The sequence below is a fragment of the Muntiacus reevesi genome, chromosome 20, assembly GCF_963930625.1.
Source record: "Muntiacus reevesi chromosome 20, mMunRee1.1, whole genome shotgun sequence".
Taxonomy (NCBI): Eukaryota; Metazoa; Chordata; class Mammalia; order Artiodactyla; family Cervidae; genus Muntiacus; species Muntiacus reevesi.
In genome coordinates this window covers 30,927,589-30,938,140 of record NC_089268.1, presented here as the reverse complement: position 1 = coordinate 30,938,140, position 10,552 = coordinate 30,927,589, and the positions used below count along the sequence as shown (strand labels likewise).

Genomic DNA, 10,552 nt, shown 5'->3' with positions numbered 1-10,552 from the left:
TGGCAGCGGTGGGATTCGAACCCACGCCCCCGAAGAGACTGGAGCCTTAATCCAGCGCCTTAGACCGCTCGGCCACGCTACCTCCCGCAAATTCTGCTTTTACGTGCATATCATCTGACCCAAACTGTGACCCATTTCAGGTCCTTTCCCTCCCTCTCGCCCCCTCCTCCCCCCCACGCCCCCGCCACTCTGCACTGTCCCCCGGGCCCTTCCTCCAGCGTTCCCCTCCCCACTCCCACCTCAGCCCGAGAACCCCCTGGCCCCTGACACTTTACTTTCTCATGGCTCCCAGGTTCATCTAGAATGGTGACGCCGCAGGTGGCGCGGGGAGAGGCACCTGCCCCATCTGTCACCAATATAGGAAAAAGGAGTCACGCAGACTGAGAGTTCCAGTGGCTGCTGTGGGCTCCAGATCCACTTGGAATCCGGAGTAAGCCCCCAGACTACAGGAGTGAGCAAGTCCGGGAGTTTGGTTTGAGCCTGGAGAAAGGCTGACCTAAAAACGAGGAAAGAATGTCGAGGGTCCTGCCTCTCCCGCCCTCCTTCATCATCTCAAGAGACCAAACTCCTCCACGGAACCTCATGAGGGAGGCAGAGAGGGCAGTCCTTGCTATTGAAGTCCTGTTTGCTTTTCAGAAGGTAGCGCATCTCCACAGGTCCTGGTTACAGCAAACAGAACTTCTGCGAAGTCCAGATTCAGTTGCCCTCACCGCCCCTAAGTCTTCGCAGGACAGTTTGCAGGGGAAACGAGCTGGACTTGCAGTCGGGCCCTTATCTTGTTCTGCATGGCTTTGCCTTCCAAACTGGATATTTTAGACGCGAATTAAACCATAGTTCCATCTTCTTTTGAGGCATTGCGAATCCGAGAATTTTCTCCTTGCTTGGTAGACCTTTTGTTGGAGTGGGCGGTACAGTTGCCTCCTTAGCGCAGTAGGCAGCGCGTCAGTCTCATAATCTGAAGGTCCTGAGTTCGAACCTCAGAGGGGGCAACATACGCTTTTGATTTTTTGTTTGTTTTCTTCTCCTTCCGCAGGTCTTAAAAAAAAAAAAAAGCCACCGAGGAAATTTGCTTTCATGAAACCGAACGGCTAGTTGTTCTTTTACAGAACCGTGTAATACTCAGACACAAAATAGTGATTTTCAGTAAAATTACTCCAAAATTCTTGTTCCAGTTGTAGACCTCGACTGATAACATAGGGACTGAGGGATACCACACTGTGTACAACAGAAGCTGCTCCTCATCTCATGGAGTTTATTTGCTATGTTTGAGTGGGACATGACAGACAAGACAAATCTGGATTTTTAACAGCAACCTCAGGAGATCTGATCTGAATGCAATCAGCTGAACAAGTTTTTGGAATCCTTCAGCATTTATCCAGTTATCTCATGCTGACAATTGTGGAGAAGGTCACTTTCTTCCAATATTCTGATCACTAAGAGCTTGCCTGCTGCTGATCAGAACCGGTGGCAGAACCCTCAGGTTCTGCAAAGCAGAGCAAACACTCCATGCTTTCCAGAGAATTCACGAAAGATTCAAACTCCCCTTTCCTATTCTCTTTTATTTCTGCCTCTCCCAGTAAAGTGCTTATTAGGGCAATGAGTTACAGAGAGAAATGATTTTGACACTTCTTCCTCTCTAGGTCCCAAGGAAGAGTCTGGGCCCAAGTGTTCCCAGTAGTGCCATTCACCAGCAATGCCACACAGTCAGTCAGCAGGCCAAGTCTATCATCTCTTGTCCCACGTTGCCACGTTCTTTATGTGAAATCAGCAAGGTCTATTTGAAATTATCTCTGACCATGTTGTTCCTCCCTGCTTAAAATCCCCAATGACTTGATATTGCTGCAAGAATGAAGTCAATATGATGCATTCCTAGCCATAACCTCTAAGCCTGTCAGTTTGTTTTGTCTCTGTCCTTCTGTTCAACTTGCCCCACTTCTATCAATACTGTCCCAAGAAGAGATCTGCACATAAGTACAACAGGTCTTCATTAAGTTCTCAAAGTGTTCTGCTCTTTGTACTTCCTGGAATGTGGGAGCCACATTTTTGTCTAGTTTATTATTATAAACTTTACAGTACAAAGCCTTTGACTCTCAGTTTAAACATTGTGTTCTGGGAAAATTCTTCTCTGACCCCCTGGAAGAGGTCACCTCCCCTTATAATCCATTGTCTTGGAGATCTGGGGACAGGGGGCACTTTATTGTGCAGACTTTTAATTTTCTACCTCTATCCTTTATCCTAACTTAAGTCTAGTAATGTTTTTCTTTTTATCTTATTACAGTGAAGTTGTGTAAACCACCTCAAATCTATTTTGAATAGTGGCATAAATAAATACATAATTGGAAATGTACCTCCTATTGTTATGTTAAATGCAACTGTTGAGGAAGAAATTTCTGTTGCAGGATTTGAGGGAGGAAAGTGGATGAGAGATTAAGTAATTTGTCTAAGGTAGCATGACTAAATGATTAAATATGATATTCTAATTCATCTAGTTTACAATAAAAGTAATAATGATGATAACACTTACCTTTCGCCAAACCATTAGCAAATGCCAGATACTGTTTCAAGAGTTTACTTGTATTGCTTCATTTAATTTGGAAACTCAAGTCATGAGATTATATGTTTGTTTCTCTACACATGTCAGTTACCTGTACTTTTTCGTAAGCACACTTATTACAGTGACCAAACATTTATTATGTAATTCGTCATTTAAAAGGCTGACTCCCTTCTAAAGAGTGAACTCCACTAGGGCAGAGGTGGTGGCTTTCCACTCTATAAGCCGAGGGCAAAGCTGAGCTGCTTGCTCAAAATAAGTTCTTAAAGCCTACTTATTGAGGCCCTTTTTTGTGCTAGGCATTCGTAAAGGCTAGGGGAAGACTAGGAGCTCAAATTTTGAAGATGAAGCACAAGATGGTCCAGGTGACATCTCCAGTTATACTAATTTAGAAGAAGTTGGTTACTATCACTAAGGTATAAGAATTATTTTTTTCTCATGACCTGGGGGCAGAAGTAGTTGTGAGCCCTATTCAAGGTTGCAAAGATAGACTTAGGAATAAAGAAAAGGAATATGAACAAAATTAAACTTTGTACTTTAAAGTCCGTGTACTTTACTTTTTTTTCACGTTAGGATATTTAGGAAACAAGCTACCGCTAAAGGAGCTCGGATGCTAAGGGAGCCCGGATAGCTCAGTCGGTAGAGCATCAGACTTTTAATCTGAGGGTCCAGGGTTCAAGTCCCTGTTCGGGCGCATGCCTAGGCTTTTGATATCCAGCTCTGACTCCACCTCCGCGTGTATTTCCGCGGAGAAAAAGTGTGACGCTTAAAGCAAATGCTGAGCTGAAAATATGGGATCTCTACATCAGAACGGTCGCAGCTAACGTTTAAGAAGAATCTTAGGATACATGGCCTTGTGCCAAAACAAAAGAATTTCCTGAAAGTAAAATTTGGCTGAGAAGGCATTTTGGACTGCAAAACTCCGGAAGGATAAAAAGAATATCTGTCTGATAATGTGGCCCTATTTAGAAAAATACTAGGATCATAATTCTATTGTTTTGAGGGGCTTGGCTTTACTGTTTCGGTGGTGAGTGCACTGGACCATCGTTGCCTGATACCATAGTCATTGATATTTTTTACATCCATTACTCTGATTACAGGTGCATAGAGCAATCTTCCAATATTGGTTGCTTTCCACTATAGAGTTTATTTTACATGAGAAAGAATACGCTGAAGAATCAAATATCAATATGGCTATAATATGTTCATACTCTGGCTTGGAATTTCTCTAATATTGGCTATTGTGATCAGTCCTGCAAGTCTGAAGAAATCTGAGTGAATTAAAAAATAGCTTCTAATTCTATAAAGGAGAGGAACAGATTCAGAACAGTGGTGGCTCCAGTAAGAATCAAGATTCTCTAAGGAACTGCCTAACAGCCAGACAATCCAGTTCTTTGGCCTCTCTGCAATCTTTAACTGCATTGCTTAAACTGTAGCAGATGTAGGCTCCTTGAATCAGAGACTGAGGCTCTCGAAGACATGGTTAAAATGTTCCCCAGTATACACCTCTTTTATTCTGCACCAGAATGGACTATTAAGAGAATTGCACTGAAATATAGACTGTCTGAGGTCCAGATAGTTAGCAGGAGAAGCCTAAGTATTGTGCTCTCTTTTTCCAGCACAGACTAAGTCAGAGAAGTATAACTGTAGGATGAATTTCAGTAGGTAGGGCTCCTTGTGGGGATTATTGCAAAAACCCAAATTTGAGGTGTTGATTGCCTGGAATAATATAGTGGTAGGGAATGTTGGAAAAGCTTTCAGGGTCTCAGGAATAAGACACACGATCAAAAATGGCTCAGCAAGGCAGTTTACTAGCAAACACACAGAGTGGGAAGTCCACTAGGTTTTTATCCTAAAGACGAAGTTTTCCTCCTTTTGCTCCTCATAGGTTGAGGACCAGAGTTAAAATCCTTCCGGGAGGTCACCTAAGTTTTTATTGGACGATTGGTCTCCATGAGGGCCACGAGTGGCCCTTGTTAAGTTCCTGATTGGAGGATTTATATTAACTACTTTCCCCAGTCTTTTAGTGCTCTGCGCATGTCCAGGATAAAGCCGGCAAAATTAGCTTGCCAAAATGTTCTTATGAGGAAGGAGAATCAAGAAGTGAAAAGAACAGGGGATTGGCAACGGGCCACCATTTTAGGAATCTTATTCACAAGCCTCCTATATACTTTTCTTTCAATTATTCTAAGAATGAATCACTTCTTTATTTTTTATAACTTCTCCTTTGATATTAAAAAAAACCTTTCTTACAGAGAATATGGCAAACACACACACACACAAAACAAAAACAGTAACATTTAATATGCTAATTAATTCACTCACTGGCTTATTTGACAAGTGTTTATTGCAGAAGGGAAAGGCTACCCACTCTAGTGTTCTGTCCTAGAGAATTCCATGGACTGTACGGTCCATGGGGTAGCAAAGAGGTGAACATGACTGAGTGACTTTCACTTTTATTGTTTGTCAGATACTGTGCTAGGCACTGGAAATACAAGAGTGGATGAAACACACTTTCTTATAAGGACACCAGCCACTGAATTTAAGTTACTCCCCCCACTCCCCAATCCAGTATGACCTCATGTTAGTTTAATTAATTACATATGCATGCATGTGTGCTAAGTCGCTTTGGTCATGTTCAACTCTGTGCGACCCTATGGATTGTAGCCCGCCAGGCTTCTCTGTATTCTCTCCAGGCAAGACTACTGGAGTGGGTTGCTCTGCCCTCCTCCAGGGAATCTCCCCGACCCAGGGATCCAACCCTCCTTTCTTAGGTCTCTGGCATTGGCAGGCGCATTCTGTAACACTAACTGATTACATCAGGCAAGCCCAATACAACCACAAAGATTCTAATTTCAATAAGGTCCTTTTCTGAAGTTTTGGGTGGGGATGTTTTTGTGGACCACTATACTGTGGGCCTCCCTGGTGGCTCAGTGGTAATGAATCCACCTGCCAATGTAGGAGAGGCAGGTTGGATTCCTGGGTCAGGGAGATCTCCTGGAGAAGGAAATGGTAACCCAGTCCAGTATTCTTGCCTGGGAAATTCCATGGACAGAGCCTGGCAGGGTACAGGCCATGAGGTCACCAAAGAGCAGACATGATTTATCTACTAAAGAACAACAACAATTTAGTGTAGTACAGGTGGGAAACCAGTTAGAACCAGATTAGCCAGGGCAAGAAGACGGCATGTATATTTGAAGACGAAACAAAAAACTTACTAAGAAAATTGAATATCAGATTTTAATATATCTGTACATTATTTTTTTTCAATATATTAGAGTGCACCAATAAGATACTGCTCCAAGAAGGAATAGTAATCAGAGGAATTTGGATAAGAGGTTGTCCATTTAATTCTAGCAAACAGAATCCAACATATTAAAAAAATCACACATCATGACCAAGTAGGCTTTATCCCAGGAATGCAAGGATTCTTTAATATCTGCAAATCAATCAACGTAATACACCACATTAACAAATTGAAAGATAAAAACCATATGATTATCTCAATAGATGCAGAAAAAGTCTTTGACAAAATTCAACATCCATTTATGATTAAAACTCTCCAGAAAGCAGGAATAGAAGGAACATACCTCAGCATAATAAAAGCTATATATGACAAACCCACAGCAAGCATCACCCTCAATGGTGAAAAATTGAAAGCATTTCCCCTAAAATCAGGAACAAGACAAGGGTGCCCACTCTCACCATTACTATTCAACATAGTTTTGGAAGTTTTGGCCACAGCAATCAGAGCAGAAAAAGAAGTAAAAGGAAACCAGATAGAAAAAGAAGAAGTGAAACTCTCGCTGTTTGCAGATGACATGATCCTCTACATAGAAAACCCTACAGACTCTACCAGAAAGTTACTAGAGCTAATCAACGAATACAGTAAAGTTGTAGGATATAAAATTAACACAGAAATCCCTTGCATTCCTATACACTAACCATGAGAAAACAGAAAGAGAAATTAAGGAACAATACCATTCACCATTGCAACAAAAAGAATAAAATACTTAGGAGTATATCTACCTAAAGAAACAAAAGACCTATACATAGAAAACTATAAAACACTGATGAAAGAAATCAAAGAGGACACAAACAGATGGAGAAATATACATGTTCATGGATTGGAAGAATCAATATTGTCAAAATGACTGTACTACTCAAAGCAATCTATAGACTCAATGCAATGCCTATCAAGCTACCAATGGTATTTTTCACAGAACTAGAACAAATAATTTCACAATTTGTATGGAAATACAAAAAACCTCAAATAGCCAAAGTAATCTTGAGAAAGAAGAATGGAACTGGAGGAATCAACCTGCCTGACTTCAGACTCTACTACAAAGCCACAGTCATCAAGACAGTATGGTACTGGCACAAAGACAGAAATATAGATCAATGGAACAGAATAGAAAGCCCAGAGATAAATCCACCAACCTATGGACACCTTATCTTTGACAAAGGAGGCAAGAAAATACAATGGAAAAAAGACAACCTCTTTAACAAGTGGTGCTGGGAAAACTGGTCAACCACTTGTAAAAGAATGAAACTAGAACACAAAAATAAACTCCAAATGGATTAAAGATCTAAATGTAAGACCAGAAACTATAAAACTCCTAGAGGAGAACATAGGCAAAACACTCTCTGACATAAACCACAGTAGGATCCTCTATGACCCACCTCCCAAAATATTGGAAATAAAAGCAAAAATAAACAAACGGAACCTAATGAAACTTAAAAGCTTTTGCACAACAAAGGAAACTACAAGCAAGGTGAAAAGACAGCCCTCAGATTGGGAGAAAATAATAGCAAACAAAGCAACAGACAAAGGATCAGTCTCAAAAATATACAAGCAACTCCTGCAGCTCAATTCCAGAAAAATAAATGACCCAATCAAAAAATGGGCCAAAGAACTAAACAGACATTTCTCCAAAGAAGACATACAGATGGCTAACAAACACATGAAAAGATGCTCAACATCACTCATTATCAGAGAAATGCAAATCAAAACCACAATGAGGTACCATTACACGCCAGTCAGGATGATCGCTATCCAAAAGTCTACGAACAATACATACTGGAGAGGGTGTGGAGAAAAGGGAACCCTCTTACACTGTTGGTGGGAATGCAAACTAGTACAGTCACTATGGAGAACAGTGTGGAGATTTCTTAAAAAACTGGAATTAGAACTGCCATATGACCCAGCAATCCCACTTCTGAGCATACACACCGAGAAAACCAGATTTGAAAGAGACACGTGCACCCCAATGTTCATCACAGCACTGTTTATAATAGCCAGGACATGGAAGCAACCTAGATGTCCATCAGCAGACGAATGGATAAGGAAGCTGTGGTACATATACACCATGGAATATTACTCAGCCATTAAAAAGAATTCATTTGAATCAGTTCTAATGAGATGGATGAAACTGGAGCCCATTATACAGAGTGAAGTAAGCCAGAAAGATAAAGACCAATACAGTATACTAACGCATATATATAGAATTTAGAAAGATGGTAACGATAACCCTATATGCAAAACAGAAAAAGAGACGCAGATGTACAGAACAGAATTTTGGACTCTGTGGGAGAAGGCGAGGGTGGGATGTTTCAAGAGAACAGCATCGAAACATATATATTATCTAGAGTGAAACAGATCACCAGCCAAGGTTGGATACATGAGACAAGTGCTCCGGCCTGGTGCACTGGGAAGACCCAGAGGGATCGGGTGGAGAGGGAGATGGGAGGGGGGATTGGGATGGGGAATACACATAAATCCATGGCTAATTCATATCAATGTATGGCAAAAACCACTACAATATTGTAAAGTAATTAACCTCCAACTAATAAAAATAAATGGAAAAAAAAGAGGTTGTCCATTGGAAAGAAATGAAGAAAACAAGTCACTACACGTAAAGAGGCATATGTCTGCATATTTTTGTATCTACCAGTTGGGAGGAAGATAAAGTTTAATCCTAACCTCTTCGAGGGCACTTTCAGCTCAATGGCCAGGAGGCAGACTTTGACGAGACTGTAACTTTTTGACACCTGAGGGCAAAAGCTAGCTGCCCCCTCTGAGGTTCGAACTCAGGACCTTCAGATTATGAGACTGACGCGCTGCCTACTGCGCTAAGGAGGCAGATGACTGCGTCTGCTCATTAAATATCTTTAACACTGGATTTTACTTCGCTTAAACTTCGATCTTGCTCTATATTTTCCTCACTTTAAAATTTGGAAAGGAAAAGCTGTCTTGCACAAGTGCAACAGCTTCTACACCCTGCATCAGATGAGGATTGTCGCTGTTGATCCCGCTCGTTCTGAATTGATGACCTCCACTTCTCACAACCTAAGGAAAATTTCCTTAACGTCTTGCCCATAAACCTGCACTAAAGCTACACTGGCGTCCATCCCTGTGGTCTCTAGGAAAGGGGAAAACTGCCCGCTTCCTCTCTCATGATCCCTCTTTTCTTCAATACTTGATTCTTCTGCATCAGTATTTTGAACACTTTTCAGTGTTTACTGTCTTAAATAACAAAACACTTCCTTTGACTCGGCGCCTCGGTCTCAAGACGTCGCTCTATTTCGTTTGCTCCTTCGTAGGCAAATTTCCCAGAAAGAGGTTTGTCCTCATTTTTAACCCCCCCCCCCCATCAGTTTTTCAACGGACTACAATCTTCCCCGACGACGGCTCCGTCCAGAGGAAGTCCAGATGTGGTTCCAGGACTATGCGGCACTTGATGGTTCAGAGTAAGGTGTCCTCGCTGCAAACTCGTGGGAATCTGCTGGTGTTAAGAGTTGTAGTTACAGAAACAAGAATAGGAGAAAAGCCTGGTTTACCTACTGTCTTGGAGAAGGAAATGGCAACCCACTCGAGTATTCTTGCCTGAGGACAGAGGAGCCTGACGGGTTACAGTCCATGGGGTCGCACAGAGATGGACACGACTGACGACTAACACGTCCACTTGGTTTGCAGGGAAAGTCTCGGGAAAGCCCCACCTCCCGGGAACCCTCTTCCCCAGTTGAGAAAAGTCAGTGTTTTCGGGGTTCAGAGATGGGCTACGGACGGCTGGGGAAAGTACAAAAAATCCTATGACAACTTTATCGCCCCGGGGTTCCCCACCCCGGAAAGCTGAAAGGAACATTGATTTACCGTCAAACGGATGCGGCACATTTTTTTCAACTTCTGTAGTTGCAGTCGCTGTTTCTCCCTGGACGCTGATAAGGGCAATCATAATTTCTGGTTCGCAACAATGGGCGGTCCAGTGTTGCATCCCTCTGAGTGCTGTGGCTTAAATATGCGAAATAAGTTGTCCGTAGTCGTGGGCGTCAACAGTTTGGCTGTGCCTGTAGAATAACTGTTTTGTGTTTTTTGTCCAAATAGTGTTGGCTTTATGTTTAACATTGTGGATATTATGACCATATTTTCTAAGAGTCTAGATAATGAAAGTGGGAACAAACGAACTTCCGTGGGAATTCCAGCATGACCCAGATCACTGAAAAAGTCTAAATGACGGATTGAAGAACACATACAACTGGTTTAGGGAGGTAAATTACCGAAGCAACTGCACAGTATGTAGAAAAGGATTTGGATTTGGGCATGGTGAAAAAGGAGATGTGAAAGTACATGGGGATACTGAATCTCCCAAATCTGGGTTTAGACTGGCGGGAACTTTGCAATTAGGTTTTCTTAGTCTCCAAATGACACCAGTGCTCATTCAAAAATAGAATTAGGTATAACACTTGAAAAGTCCTGATTCAGAGGTTGCAACCGGGAAACAAACAAAAAGGTAAATTCCAATACCATGTATTGGTCTCTTGCAAGGTGGAGCTGATTCTGTCTGATGACCTTGCTGTCTACAATATAACACCCTCAAGTGATGTGTCAAAATTCTGCAACCAAAAAATGTTTCCCTAGCTCCTAGACTTTCACTTGAAACATAGTGTTGAAAATCGCCTTTTTGATTTGTGTGTAGATTTAACAAAACCGCTACATACTTA

The 10,552-nt window shown here is 41.8% G+C and overlaps 4 non-coding genes across 4 annotated transcripts; 2 read left to right on the top strand and 2 right to left on the bottom strand.

Annotated features, from left to right (window-relative positions):
* TRNAL-AAG (transfer RNA leucine (anticodon AAG)) lies at window positions 1-82 on the bottom strand. The gene has a single exon. It is a non-coding gene; the product is annotated as a tRNA-Leu (tRNA).
* An 834-nt stretch (window positions 83-916) lies between these two features.
* TRNAM-CAU (transfer RNA methionine (anticodon CAU)) lies at window positions 917-989 on the top strand. Its single transcript has one exon. It is a non-coding gene; the product is annotated as a tRNA-Met (tRNA).
* Window positions 990-3,172: 2,183 nt separating this feature from the next.
* On the top strand, window positions 3,173-3,245 carry TRNAK-UUU (transfer RNA lysine (anticodon UUU)). The gene has a single exon. It is a non-coding gene; the product is annotated as a tRNA-Lys (tRNA).
* A 5,375-nt stretch (window positions 3,246-8,620) lies between these two features.
* TRNAM-CAU (transfer RNA methionine (anticodon CAU)) lies at window positions 8,621-8,693 on the bottom strand. Its single transcript has one exon. It is a non-coding gene; the product is annotated as a tRNA-Met (tRNA).
* Window positions 8,694-10,552: the final 1,859 nt, after the last annotated feature.